Source organism: Podarcis liolepis (genome assembly GCF_965112155.1).
Source record: "Podarcis liolepis genome assembly, chromosome: 3".
Taxonomy (NCBI): Eukaryota; Metazoa; Chordata; class Lepidosauria; order Squamata; family Lacertidae; genus Podarcis; species Podarcis liolepis.
This window is the reverse complement of record NC_139557.1, coordinates 30,063,626-30,077,623: the sequence shown is the minus strand read 5'-3', so window position 1 is coordinate 30,077,623 and position 13,998 is coordinate 30,063,626.

Genomic DNA, 13,998 nt, shown 5'->3' with positions numbered 1-13,998 from the left:
TTCCGCAAACCACTGTTGTAAATTTATATTGTCTTCGTCTTCCTCCTCCCTGGAAGGGTCAGGATGGGGAGGCAGTCTCTACCAGTGCTCCTCCTCTGCCCAGCGCCAGACATCCACTGGAATAAAACAAAAGCCAAAAGATTAACTGAGGTGTTTGGTGATCACTATTATCCAAATTTCACTTTATCTTAGCAGACATAATAAATTCAGAAACATATTTGTTCTCTTCAAGAAAGCACTTTTATTTTCTTCCGTAACATCTGTGATTCATTATATATATATATATATATATATATATATATATATATATATATTCCTGATGATAAAGCAAGCTAGATTTTTTTTTGATGCAGCACACAGCAGACGTAGCAAAACAAAGATGCTCACATATGCCGCTCAAAGTTCTGTTATGCATACACTAGAATCTGTTCTTTTTGTACGTGCACAGGCAGATTTCAACAGCCCCGTGCATAGCTCGTAACTGAAGCGCACAGAACCTCTGTAATTTTTAAATTCCAACTCAACCTTTCAGACATCAGCTCTTTTAAAGAAAAGAGTGGTACCTCGGGTTACATACGCTTCAGGTTACATACGCTTCAGGTTATATACGCTTCAGGTTACAGACCCCACTAACCCAGAAATAGTGCTTCAAGGTTAAGAACTTTGCTTCAGGATGAGAACAGAAATCGTGTTCCGGTGGCGCAGCGGCGGGAGGGGGGGGCGTTAGCTAAAGTGGTGCTTCAGGTTAAGAACAGTTTCAGGTTAAGAATGGACCTCCGGAACGAATTAAGTACTTAACCCGAGGTACCACTGTACCGTATTTTTCCGTTTATAACACGCCCCCTATTTGGAGGGACTCCAAATTAAGAAAATGGGGGGGAGATTGCCAATAGTTGTTAAGCTTTTTTTTGGGGGGGGGTTGCCCAGAGTTGTTGAGCATTCAATCAGCAGCAGCCCTTGCCACGGCAACTAATCACCTGCCCAATCGCCACTGACAATGTCCTGCTCACGGCTGCAGCCAATCACTTGTCCCCATCTGCACTATCCATGTATAAGACAACCCCCAATCTGTAACATTTTTAAAATAAAAAAACCCTTGTCTTATACATGGAAAAACAATATACTTCCTTTCAACTAGGACTCAGCCATCACATCATTCCCTCGCAGCCTAGACCCACAATATTCTGCTTTGTTGTTATTCAAAGCTCAGTGAAGAATAAGGTTGAAATGTCTCCCCAACTTCTACCTTCTAATTTCTGCCCAGTTTCAGTAGTGTATTTTATCTTCCTTCTTCTCAGACTCCATTGCTCTCTGCTCACCTTGTTTCCCACACTTCCATGAGATTCACAATTCAGTCCTGGTTATTCTTCCCCCATCTTCTTCTCATTTTGATAGCACTGCCTCCTTTATCTACCCCGGGGGTAGCCAACAAAATACTCTCCAGATGTTGTTTGACTCCTGACTCAAATCAAGCCCATCCAGCATAGCCAATGGGCAGGGGTGATGGAAATTGGAGTCCAGATCAGGAGGGCATCACATTGTCTACCTCTCACAATCCATCTCTTCTCTGTAACCATCAGGATCACATTCCGCCACACACACCCAAGGTCAAGGCTGTTGGTGCCCTTCACTGTTCAGCCTCACACCTGAGAGGCTGGGAGGAAGCCGCTGTTTTCTTCTCTAGATTTCCAACAGCTAACCATTGGAGGTGTTGCAACAGGCAATAAGAAGATGGGATTGGAAGACAAAGAAAGAAAAGCATTTATAGCCCTGACTCGCTGCAACCCAATGACATTTCTTGGTGAATATATCCATAAACAAATTCTTCTAAGTGTTATTTTCCTGCAAAATAATAATAATAATATCACATTATATTGTGTTTTCTCCCCAGTATTTCCAAATATGACACCAAATAAACAGAACTACCACTTCTTGGAAGAAGGAAACAAGCCTTAAGGGAAAAGCTTGGCAGAGTTCTTGTCACAATTCCAGCAGTTTTTAAGTGGGAAATACATTATTTCATTACTCTCACCTTCTAGAAAAAGTTAGGGAGACATGATGTCTTTTCGCTTGTGTTTAGGAGTACAGTTCCTAGCAGCCTGGGTTCAGAAACAAACTCTTGCTTCCATATGCAAGCAAAGGAAAAACTGATAAGGGCACGTTAAGTGAGCAAATAAAAACTCATGATAGGGGAAGGAGAAATGTGTATTTTTTCATGAAAATTAAAACTTAACCTTTGTATTAAGGAGCTCAGGGTGGCATATATGGTTGTCCATGTCTCCATATCATCATCACAGCAAACCTGTGAGGGAGATTAGGCTGAGGGCTGGTGACTTGTCCAGTGTCACCAGTTCATGGCCGAGTGGGGATTTGAACACTGATCTCTCAAGTCAAACTCTGGCACTCTAACCACTCCACTTAGCAGTGTGGCTGGAAACAACATTGTTATCATTTGGGTGGCTAACCAAGGCTTATTTATTTGTCCAGGCATTTAAAGAGTTTTACTGTTTTGACCTAGTCTACTATTTTATTGAACTCTGCTCTCCCAAGTCTTATTCCAGTGCACTAACTACTACGTTACAGTGCCTCTCAGTGCATCTATGTATCCAAAGCACCTTCTAGTTTGGCTGAGGGGGTGGACTCCTTCCAAACTCCAAATACCGGGTAAACATTTTAGGTGCTAAGCATGAAAGGAAAATCTGGGTAACACTCCATGATATTTTCCCTTGTATAATCTTTCGTCGCAAATCCACCTAGAGTGATATCCCATCATTTCTTGTGTCTACTGTTAGAAAATGATGCTAATGGACAATCAGTGTATAAAATATTTTTTTGACCATGTGGGTCTAGGCACCCAGAATGGAAGAAATTGTGAGACTGGGTGTACATTCTTAGTGTGGGATGAACGTGCAATGAGAGAAGGAAGAAATATTGCGTGGTTTGCTGTTGACTCTCGGTGTTGGTGAACCATTCGTGTAGAGAAGCAATATCAGAGTTTCAGAAATGTTGCTATCCCTTTGGAACTGATGCTGATGTGAATTTAGCACTCCTTGCATTCTTCTCATGAGACGTCCACTTTCAAATAAACAACATCAAACAAAGCCACCATTAAAAGTCCAGAATAGACGCCTCTCAAAAGAAGCTGGTCCTGTCAGCTCTCCTAAACACTTCCAATTTCTGGGTGGGGAAAACAGAGCATGAAGCGACGTTCATGCATTTGGATCACTTCTAGAGAGCAAACTTCTGGCTCAGAGAAGCACCAGCTGCTGCCTAGGTGTGTTTTTCCACCCATGTTGATTATCTTATCTAAGGCGGCTTTCCTGGTAACCGTAAGCTTTTCACTCACAATCAGGTTGAGTTTAATTAAGGTAATTAAGGTAGTATGTAATAAATCTCTCCGTCAAATGAGAGCCTCCGTATTGTTCCGTTTCTGCAGCTTGTAAACACGAGCCTTTCTAACCTCTGCACATCAGCAGTTCTCATATATATATATGCTTTTTATTAATTTTCCAATAAAGACAAATTTATAACATCATTAAACATCAAAAACATAAACATCAAAAACTCATCACATATCTTTTTTTCTTTTAGACTTCCATCAATATGTCTGATAATTTTCCGTAATTATCACAAATCTTCACATTTCTTAATTTATATTGCACTATATATATCTTATCTTACCATGTTGTTTAAACAATATTTCTACCAAATCTTCTTACAGAGCTTCTTGAAAACTTACAAACGTTATATCATTATCACAAATATTTTTAATATATTCTGTAAATTTACTCCAGTCCTCAGCGAATCTTTGGTCTCGTCGGTTGCGAATCCTCCCTGTCAATCTGTCCAGTTCCGCGTAATCCATTAATTTCGATCTCCATTCTTCAATCGTAGGCATTTCTTCTTGTTTCCATTTCTGGGCCAAAAGAGTTCTGGCTGCTGTTACTGCATACAGGATGCACATCAGCAGTTCTTAAGAGATGGAGCTGCCTTGGGCTTGACTGGAAGCTGCAGCCGGTGGATGATGTGGCAGAGGTGAGGACATGGGACACCTTTATTAGCGCCTGCACTCACTGCCCATCTGCTACCAAGCCAGGCTTGAGGGTCTTATTGCAATTTACAAAGCTCTAAACAACTTGGGTCCAGCGTACCTTAGGGACCACCTGAGTTCAGCTTATTGGTGAATGTTCAGTTTGCAGGTACCAGGAACAGGGTCTTCTTAGTGGTGGTTCTACAGTAATAGGATTCTCTTCCCAGGGAGATCCGACAAATCCCCTCTTCCCACAGTTAAATGTTGGAAACCTTCCCCCCCCCCCCGCAAGGCATTTTATGCATGCTTTCAGCAGTTCTAATTGACTATTTTGTGCTGGTTCAGTGTTGTGTTTACTGCCTTGTGTTTACAACTTTAGTGTTTATATATTAGTATATTTTATTTTATATGGGAGCTGCTTGGATAACTGTTGTTAAGAAGGATATAAATTACTTGAAATCAATAGGGGAAAAAATTAGAGGCAAGATGTGCAGAACATCTTGCAACAGATGTTTATATATTCCATCCTCCCATGCATTCTTTCCACTTCTATAAATACTGATGTCTGTGGAGCCTTTGTAAATGCTAGTATAATAATTTATCACCATATAATAGTCATGCCTCATTCATATGCCCTGCTGCATGTTCTCCTTTAAGTGTAAATGCCAGGCTTTGGGGTCTTGAAGGAAGAGTTGCAAAAGTGTGTTGTGTGTTCTGGTGGACTTACTTTTTCAGGACTGGCAGCCTGGAGACAGACATGTACTGACAAGGCCAGGGATTGGACAAAAGATTCCTGCAGGGCAGGGGGTTGGACTAGAATTCTATGGGTCTATGGGTTATGGGCATTCAGCTAACTTTTACTCAGGCTAGACCCATTGGAATAAGACACCTAAGTTAGTTGTGTAGTCAGTGGGTCTATTCTGAGTAACAGCTTTCTGGATAAAACCCTGATGTTGCTGGACTCTCTTTCCCATAAGCCCTAGTCAGAAACCATAGAATCATAGAATTATAGACTTGGAAGGGACCCCCAATGCAGGAATTCTGCTCACAGTGGTTCCTGGATGGGCTCGAACCACCAACCTTTTGGTTAACAGCCAGATGATCTGACCCATTGCACCACCAGTGATGGGAGTTAATTCAGAAAGGAAAGAGGCAGTTAGTGGTGGCTCATGGGGGTTGGGTGACGCTGCATGCATTGGGACTGGGTGGGGCAAAGCAACAGCAAGGTGGGGGACACCCTGAGATGGCAGCAGCACCACAAGAGTGCGCACACAAGTCGGGCCACTACCACTAACCCAGATGTCCTCCAACTTCAAAACTGCCTCACCTGTAGAATGCAGAAATTAACAGTTAGGGAAATACAGTGGTACCTTGGGTTAAGTACTTAATTCGTTCCAGAGGTCTGTTCTTAACCTGAGACTGTTCTTAACCTGAGGCACCACTTTAGCTAATGGGGCCTCCCGCTGCATGATTTCTGTTCTCATCCTGAAGCAAAGTTCTCAACCTTAAGAACTATTTCTGGGTTAGTGGAGTCTGTAACCTTAAGCGTATGTAACCTGAAGCGTATGTAACCCGAGGTACCACTGAATCAGGAAAGCAGAATAAACAGTTGTGTGGATGCAGCCCAAGTTACAGACCATCATGCCTTTTCAAGAGGACTCAGTTTATAGTGCTCTTCCAGGCACAAAGCAACCAATATGGAATATTTATATTTATTTGTTGTGAACAACTTTGAGAACAATGATGGCGCACAAACCACTCTCACGTTCAGAATGCATTTGCAACTGCAGTTGTTGTATAGAACTTGAGCAACACAGAAACAAGAAGTTTGTTGTTTTGGTTTTCAGGAACTTTTTAAAAGCAAAACTAGTAAGTAAGGCAGACAAACTGAGTACAGTGGCACCTCAGGTTACAGACGCTTCAGGTTACAGACTCCACTAACCAAGAAATAGTACCTCAGGTTAAGAACTTTGCTTCAGGATGAGAACAGAAATCGCGCAGCAGCGACACTGCGGCAGTGGGAGGCCCCATTAGCTAAAGTGGTGCTTCAGGTTAAGAACAGTTTCAGGTTAAGAATGGACCTCCAGAACGAATTAAGTTCTTAACCCGAGGTACCACTGTAGTTTATTTATTTTAAAGGAAAAAGAAGGGTGGAAACCAGTCTCTTCCCTCTTTAGGACACAGCCAGATTCATGCAGCGATACTGTGAAGCTGGTCCAAGTCAGGTTTATCATTGTTTCACATATACTTGAAAGCTTTCTTAAATAATCAGGAGGCAATGGCGAATTTGGCGTTTTGTCTGTCTTTGTTTCTCTTCTGTATTGACCCTTTCCCACCCTCCATGTTTGGGGAGCCTGAACTTTGAGTAATTATCATTCCAAATAATAAAAAAAATCTGTCTCTTCAGAGTTGGGCCAAAACATGTTTTAGGCCAACCTATAATTTAAAAAATAAGGAAAACAGTTGAACGGGTCAGGAGGGCTCCTTTGTACTTTTAAATGTTATGTTGGTTTGGATATTGGCAGCATTAAGGTTTTCATATGTGACTCAGTGCCAGTTGATAGCCTGTAAGTTGGATCAGTTCTTAGCTGATTTGTGGGCCTATTTTCTTTCCACTGGGTCTTCCTAAACTTATGGTTCTCATTTGAGATTTATATATATTATATACAGGCACACTTGCCAGTTGTTGAATTTATCTCCTTCTCTTTGTTGTTAATGGATGTTGCATTTTATTAGGATTTTTAAGTTTATTGTCTCTTTTCTTCAGCCACATTTAATTTACATTTCCCCCCAGCCATTTTCAAAATACTGGTGCAAAAGAAATGGTTGTTGTCACTACCAATTCTATTTTCAATTTATACAGAGAGCCTGCGGTTCTTTTATTAATTGCTCTACCCATAGCCAAATCCTTATCTTTGCTCAAATAAACCTAATTGTATCAATAATCATAACAATCTTTGATGTGTTCACTACAAATGCCTTTTATGTTGATTAACCTAAAATTGTTGTGCCAGGAAGCAGAAAGTCATTTGGTAGTCTGTCAAAGAAGCTAACCTCAAAATATGGCTTCGTACAGATTTTTATATACAGAATGCAAACCAGTAACCAGTTTGCAAATATGAGAAAGACTTGCATTCTGGTCATAAATGCATTTACTTGGAAGTAAGTCCCAATGGTGCCTACAAACTTTTACTAGAAAGTGTGTGCACTTAGGAGCTCGGTCAAAGGCAATCATTTATTTAACATATTTATATTTGTTATATATTATATTAACATATTGATATATGACCCTTCATAAAAATAATAACAATCTGGGGTTGTTTCACAACATAAATACATTCCCATAGACTGAACTATCGTAAACAGTAAATAGATCAACATCCATCGTAAGCCTGACAGTACAATGAGCAGCAAGTGCCTGGGTGAACAAATGAGATTTCAGTGTGTCCCAGAAACTCACCACAACTTTTCTTGCCTTATTTCAGAAAGAGAGTGATTCCATAAACCAGGTGCCACAATGGGAAAAGGCCCCCTATTTATGTATACGCTGTTGGATTTTCTTCTAGTAACACCCTATTGCAGACAAAACCATTTGACCACAAAAAAACATGGCAGCCAAATGTAAGCTTGTGGGACAGTGGCCTAGGGGCTATGGCTATAGGCTTTGAGAGGCCAAGGCTGGATCTACACTGACCTTTTTAACGTTACAGTGGTACCTCGTGTTACAGACGCTTCAGGTTACAGACTCCGCTAACCCAGAAGTAGTACCTTGGGTTAAGAACTTTGCTTCAGGATGAGAACAGAAATCGTGCAGCAGCAGCAGCACGGCGGCAGCGGGAGGCCCCATCAGCTAAAGTGGTACCTCAGGTTAAGAACAGTTTCAGGTTAAGAACGGACCTCCAGAACGAATTAAGTTCTTAACCCGAGGTACCACTGTATTGGAATGATATTAGCTGTATTGTTCTAAAACATCACAGGGCATACTCCTCTCAAAGCATTCATTACTTTAATGTTGTACCCCCGTAACAGCAGTTCCCCTTCCTGCCTGGTTCCTGGTTGCTCTGCAGTGCCTTCTGGTGTCACATTTTAATAACACATTCTTAGCATTCTTAGCAAAATGTAATGTGACCCTTACGTTTTGAAAAACATTATTCTTTCTTAATGTTATAAACCATGAGTGTAGATGCACCTCAGGAGGAGGGTCATGTTGCTGCTGTTTGCTGTGGTTATTCAGTTCTTAGAGTTTCTTTTTTATACTGGGTGGGTGTTTTTTGCCTTTAAGCAATTTATTGGAGAAGGTCAACGTGCATTAATCATAGAATCATAGAGTTGGAAGAGACCACAAGGGCCATCGAGTCCAACCCCCTGCCAAGCAGGAAACACCATCAGAGCACTCCTGACATATGGTTCTCAAGCCTCTGCTTAAAGACCTCCAAAGTAGGAGACTCCACCACACTCCTTGGCAGCAAATTCCACTGTCGAACAGCTCTTACTGTCAGGAAGTTCTTCCTAATGTTTAGGTGGAATCTTCTTTCTTGTAGTTTGGATCCATTGCTCCGTGTCTGCTTCTCTGGAGCAGCGGAAAACAACCTTTCTCCCTCCTCTATATGACATCCTTTTATATATTTGAACATGGCTATCATATCACCCCTTAACCTCCTCTTCTCCAGGCTAAACATGCCCAGCTCCCTTAGCCGTTCCTCATAAGGCATCGTTTCCAGGCCTTTGACCATTTTGGTTGCCCTCCTCTGGACACGTTCCAGTTTGTCAGTGTCCTTCTTGAATTGTGGTGCCCAGAACTGGACACAGTACTCCAGGTGAGGTCTGACCAGAGCAGAATACAGTGGTACTATTACTTCCCTTGATCTAGATGCTATACTGCTATTGATGCAGCCCAGAATTGCATTGGCTTTTTTAGCTGCCGTGTCACACTGTTGGCTCATGTCAAGTTTCTGGTCAACCAAGACTCCTAATCCCTATGCCTTGACCTATTCTGGCACACCTTTGTAGTTTGACTCAGTGCCCTGGTTTGCCCCAAACATGTAAACCATTGTTTAAAACAAGCTATGGTTCAGTGTGTGCAAACATCCTGTGTGCCACATGGGGAAGGAAACAAGCCAAAGTCTGGCATGTCCTGATCTCTCAACCCAGGTTCACAGTTTGCTTCTCTGCAAACACACTGTAAATGAAAGCCGTTCATGGTTTGTCTGAAAAATAACCCAAATCAAAGCCAAGATTTGCTGGCCAATGACCAGCCAGGCTCCGGCTTGTTTCCTCTTCTGTATGGCACAATCCACAAAGTGGAGGAGGATCAAAACACTTGTTTGTGTTAAACCATGGTTTGTTTAAAACCATGGGTTGACACTGCGTGCAAACCAGGTCAGTATATGTGAGCCACTCAAAGAATACATGTCAATAGGCAGCCATACAGATATAGTAAGGAGATAGATAGATAGATAGATAGATAGATAGATAGATAGATGTGATCAATTATTTCAGCTGGCTTAAGGCTGTGCTTTGTCTGGGCAGCAGAGACACATCTGGGGTCTCAGGTCTATGGAGGGTCTTTGTAACACTGCTAAGGAGTTACTCTGCTTCTTTGCCCTTTCTTTGTAGTCTACCTTAGCTTTTTGGAAAACACACTCTGTTGATGCAACATATGCAGAGAGATACTTCCATTCCTGCTGCATTCCAGCTTCTAGTGGGACCTAGAATAAATAAAATAAAATGATAAGCTGCTGCAGGTAGATTCTAGTGTTCCCACAAAGCCTCACTCCATTGTCTGCCACTGATAAGTTGGTTCATATGTGCTGTGCCAAGCAACATGCATTGATCATACCCTTTGCAAGTAAAGAGAATATATTTTGTCAACACGTTTCCCCCCAGAGTTAACTTTGAGACGTTTTGACATGCCCTTGCCTGCGTACATGCCGTACACTCGAAGCACGTATAAAGCATATCACTTCCCCTAAAGAATCTTGAGAACTGTTGTTTACTACCCACAGTGCTAGAGTCCTTAACAAACTACAGTTCCCAGGATTATTTTGGGGGTAGTTGTGCACTTTAAATGTGCTTTAAATGTATGGTGTGCACACAGCTAAAATGGCAAAGGATGCCACTCTGCAATGAATAGAATGGTAATAATTCAGTCTCTCGAATGTAAGTCCTCACTTTCATTGTGCAGTAAGTAACTCGCGTCTATAAAGGATGGTGAAAATGCCTTCTTGCTTCCTTTGGTGTTTATGAGGGGAAATCAGGGCTTGCTTGGTTTCTAATGATGTGGAAACTCACTTTGCTCCCACTTTGAAGCAAATGTCGTGGTTCCAACACTGGCTGATTTTGCCATTACATCAGGCTGCATTGAGCCCAAGCTCATGAAATGTCCTCGATTTCTTCCAAACTCTTCTGCTATTCCTGTTACTATACAGGACATATACAGCATCTGTCAGTCAGCATCTACAGCTGTATTGGTGCCATTCGCTTGAGCGGCAGCATCTATGCTCATTTCTCTTCTTGCCACATTGTGGTCCACTCTGTGTGGGCAGCTGGTCTCCGAAACAGCGTTGGTGGCAGGACTGGAAGAATGACCCCCCTTCCCCTTTTTCCTGTCCTGACAACCATGACTCCTCGGTTATGAGAAGATTGGTTTTGATCACTAATTTTCATTTTTGCGGCGGTGACTTGATCATTGATTGTATCCATTCTTTCCACGGGAGCCATCCAAAACTCTGTTTCTTGTTAAAACGTGAAACTCTAGCTCAGTACACTGTGCTGCTTCTACCTCAGATTATACTTTAAATGAAAATGTATGTTTTCTACATTAGATGGTAGTATAATGGAAAAATCATGCTGATCCTGGATCTCTTGCTAGCTTTGTAGTTTTCAAACTGAAGTATTTTTGCAGGGTCTTTAAAATCTCTAACCATTTCCCCCTTTTTCTTCTAGTATTGGTACCTCAGGTTATTCAACCCCCATACCTCTTTTTTTCCAAAAAAAGGGGGGGAAAGGGAAAAAAAGAAAAAGGAGAGGGATGGGAGGCCATCTGAATGCTGAGCAGGTGGCACTATCACTGTCCACTCAGTGCACTAGAGGCCTCTGTTTAGACAGGGTAAAGGCCTACAGTGATCTGAGAAATGTCCAATAGCCATACAAGGCCCCACCTTGTCTCCTCTGATACCTCTGCTCCTTTGAAGGACCATATTTGGCACTCCTGAAATAACAGAAACTGCCCTGGTTTCTGATTTGATCCCAGAATGTCACACTTTTCCTGAGGACGTCTCTATTTTCACCGGAGAAATGTTGGAGGGCATGGAGTTTTGCGATCCCCAAGCCAAGGAGATAATTAACTATATAACCTTTAGAAGACATCTGAAGACAGCCCTGTAGAGGGAAGGTTTTTTTTTTTTAATGTTTAACGTTTTCTTGTGTTTTTATATATGTTGGAAGCCACTCAGAGTGGCTGGGACAACCCAGTCAGATGCGTAGGGTATAAGTAATAAAATTGTTGTTGTTGAATAGGATGTCCCTATTTTCATTGGAGAAATGTTGGGGGGTATTTCCTATGGCATCTTGCACAACCTTAGTGTTACCTCACTCTTCCCACCAGTTCCAATCAAGCCTTTCTCCCTGACCGTCTGCACTTGGGAGTGATAGTGAAACACTGTTTTAGATTCAGGTAGGTAGCCATGTTGGTCTGACGCAGTAGGAATAAAAAATAAAATATTATCCAGTAGCACGTTAGAGACCAACTAAGTTTGTTCTTGGTATGAGCTTTCGTGTTCATGCACATACAACTGTGTAATGGTGTCCGCATCACCCAGGAGATTGCAGTCACAGAGATAAGAAGAGTCGTTCCATTGTCTGGAGAGGTCACTTCCTGGTTCGTATGGAGAATGAATTTTTAATGGAGCCCAGTGACGGAAGGGCACAGCTGTATTGAGGCAGCACTGGGTGTTGATATTTTGTGCCCCCTAAGAATTTTGTGCCTGGGGCAATTGCTGGGATAACAGTGTTGTTTCCCCTACAAATCACATGTTAGGGCTGGTTGTGATTATGCCAATGGTAGCAGTTGATACAGGGATAGCTATTATTGCTTCCATGGTTAGTGGGAGGTAGATTTCCTGCTCCAGGGGCTGGTGTGAAGTGATACTGCCAATGGGGGCATGATCGTGGACTGAAAAGGGGCAGTGCTGAGGGTTCTCCTTCCCCTTGTGGCTCTCCTTCCACCCATAACTTATTCTCATTCCAGCCATTCATTTTCACTGATGGAGTCTTCTGTCAGTCTGTCAGCATATCAAGTGACTTCCATATCAGGCATGTGGGGCTTCTGCCAAATCCTAAAGCCCATCAGCTGGCACAACACCAGTGTAGTATTAGTGCTCAATAAAAGTGTGTTAACCTGGCACCTAAAACTCAGCAGAGTTGGCATTAGGTAGACATTAGTCGGGTGTCTATTCCAAAACCAGGTCACTGCTACAGACAAAGGCCCTCTCTCTGGTCAGCTCCTGTTTAAAACTGGATGACAAGGGCACAAAGAGAAGAGTCCCCAAGGATAATCTTGGCAGTTAGCAAGGTTTGTTCTTTGATTTGATTCTAGAGCAGGTGCAAAACTAAAACGGGTCTTAAATTGTGGTCGTGGAGGGGCAGCCGGGCCCATCAGACTTAGGATGCTTGAATTGTATTGAGTAAAACAATAAAAAATAAAGGAAAAGAATCACCAGTCCTCAAAGTTATGAACATGGATCAAGTCAAAGTTAAATACATTGAAGTTGATTGATTTGTATTAGTGAGTTTTAAGCACATCCTTAATTCTCTTCCATTGGAATCAACGGCACTTTTTAACAGTCCACAACCAATGCACCCGCAATGTGGAAAGTTAACGATATAATTGTACTGTATGCATTTAATGGAAATGTTTTCCCTATGAAAGGAAGTTAATAAGTATTATTTCCTTTGGCGCTCATTTTATGACTTTAATCATGGTGGCTGCATTTAGTATCACTGTGAATGTAATATAACCCTTTGGGCAACTGCTTGTAATTAAGCTAATTTCAGCCTTTCAAAAACAACAACCAAACAAAACAAAAAAATGAAACCCACTACTCGTGGCTCCCCCCCCTTACTTGTATCTTTTTTTAATGTAGACAGTGCATTATATAATTAAGAAATTGGTTTATTCCAGTGACTTTGGTACAAAGCTAAGCTGTGCAAGAAAAGAGATAATGGCTACAGTAGCCTAACCACGGAAGCATTCATTGGGTTACATTGTTGATGCGATTTGCAATATAACAGAAGAAAACGGAAAGGACATCACCAGCTCACATTAAAAATAAAAATATTTCATCAATCCTATCTTAAGCATATGAATGCTTAAGAAGTAGTCTATATAGAAGTAGTCTATATGTCCAAATAGGTATCTTAAATGAGACTGATGATGTTAAGTCATGCATTCAAGGGTAGAAACCGCAATGAGATCTTCGGCTTACTTTTGGTTCCTTCCATCCCAAAGGATCAGAGGAGGTAATAATGTACTAAGAGACCACATATATTTCCTTTAAATGCCATTGAAAAAATGAAATTAATTTGGGGCTGAAAATATATGTGCAACCTGATCCTGGAACCTTTACAGTACAAAATGCAACAACCTTTTTGTGTGTGCAACAGGACTTACACTTTGGCAAAATTGCATGGAATTGTACCTAAATCACCCAACCCTCTATGCTGACTTAAACCTATGATACGCCCCACCAAGCCAACCTAAACAGAGAGGTTGTACAATGCTTTTGAAAGTCTTTCAGACTTTGGCAAATCTCCCTATGTACCATCACCAAAACGTATATCTGAGTGCTCTTCCTATCTGAATGTAGCAGACAGTCTAGGCTAGACTGAAAAGTTCAGTTTGCTACACCTCCAGTTCAAAGTTGTGAAGGTCTCCCCTAAACTGGAAAGAGATTTCAGATAGAGATGGG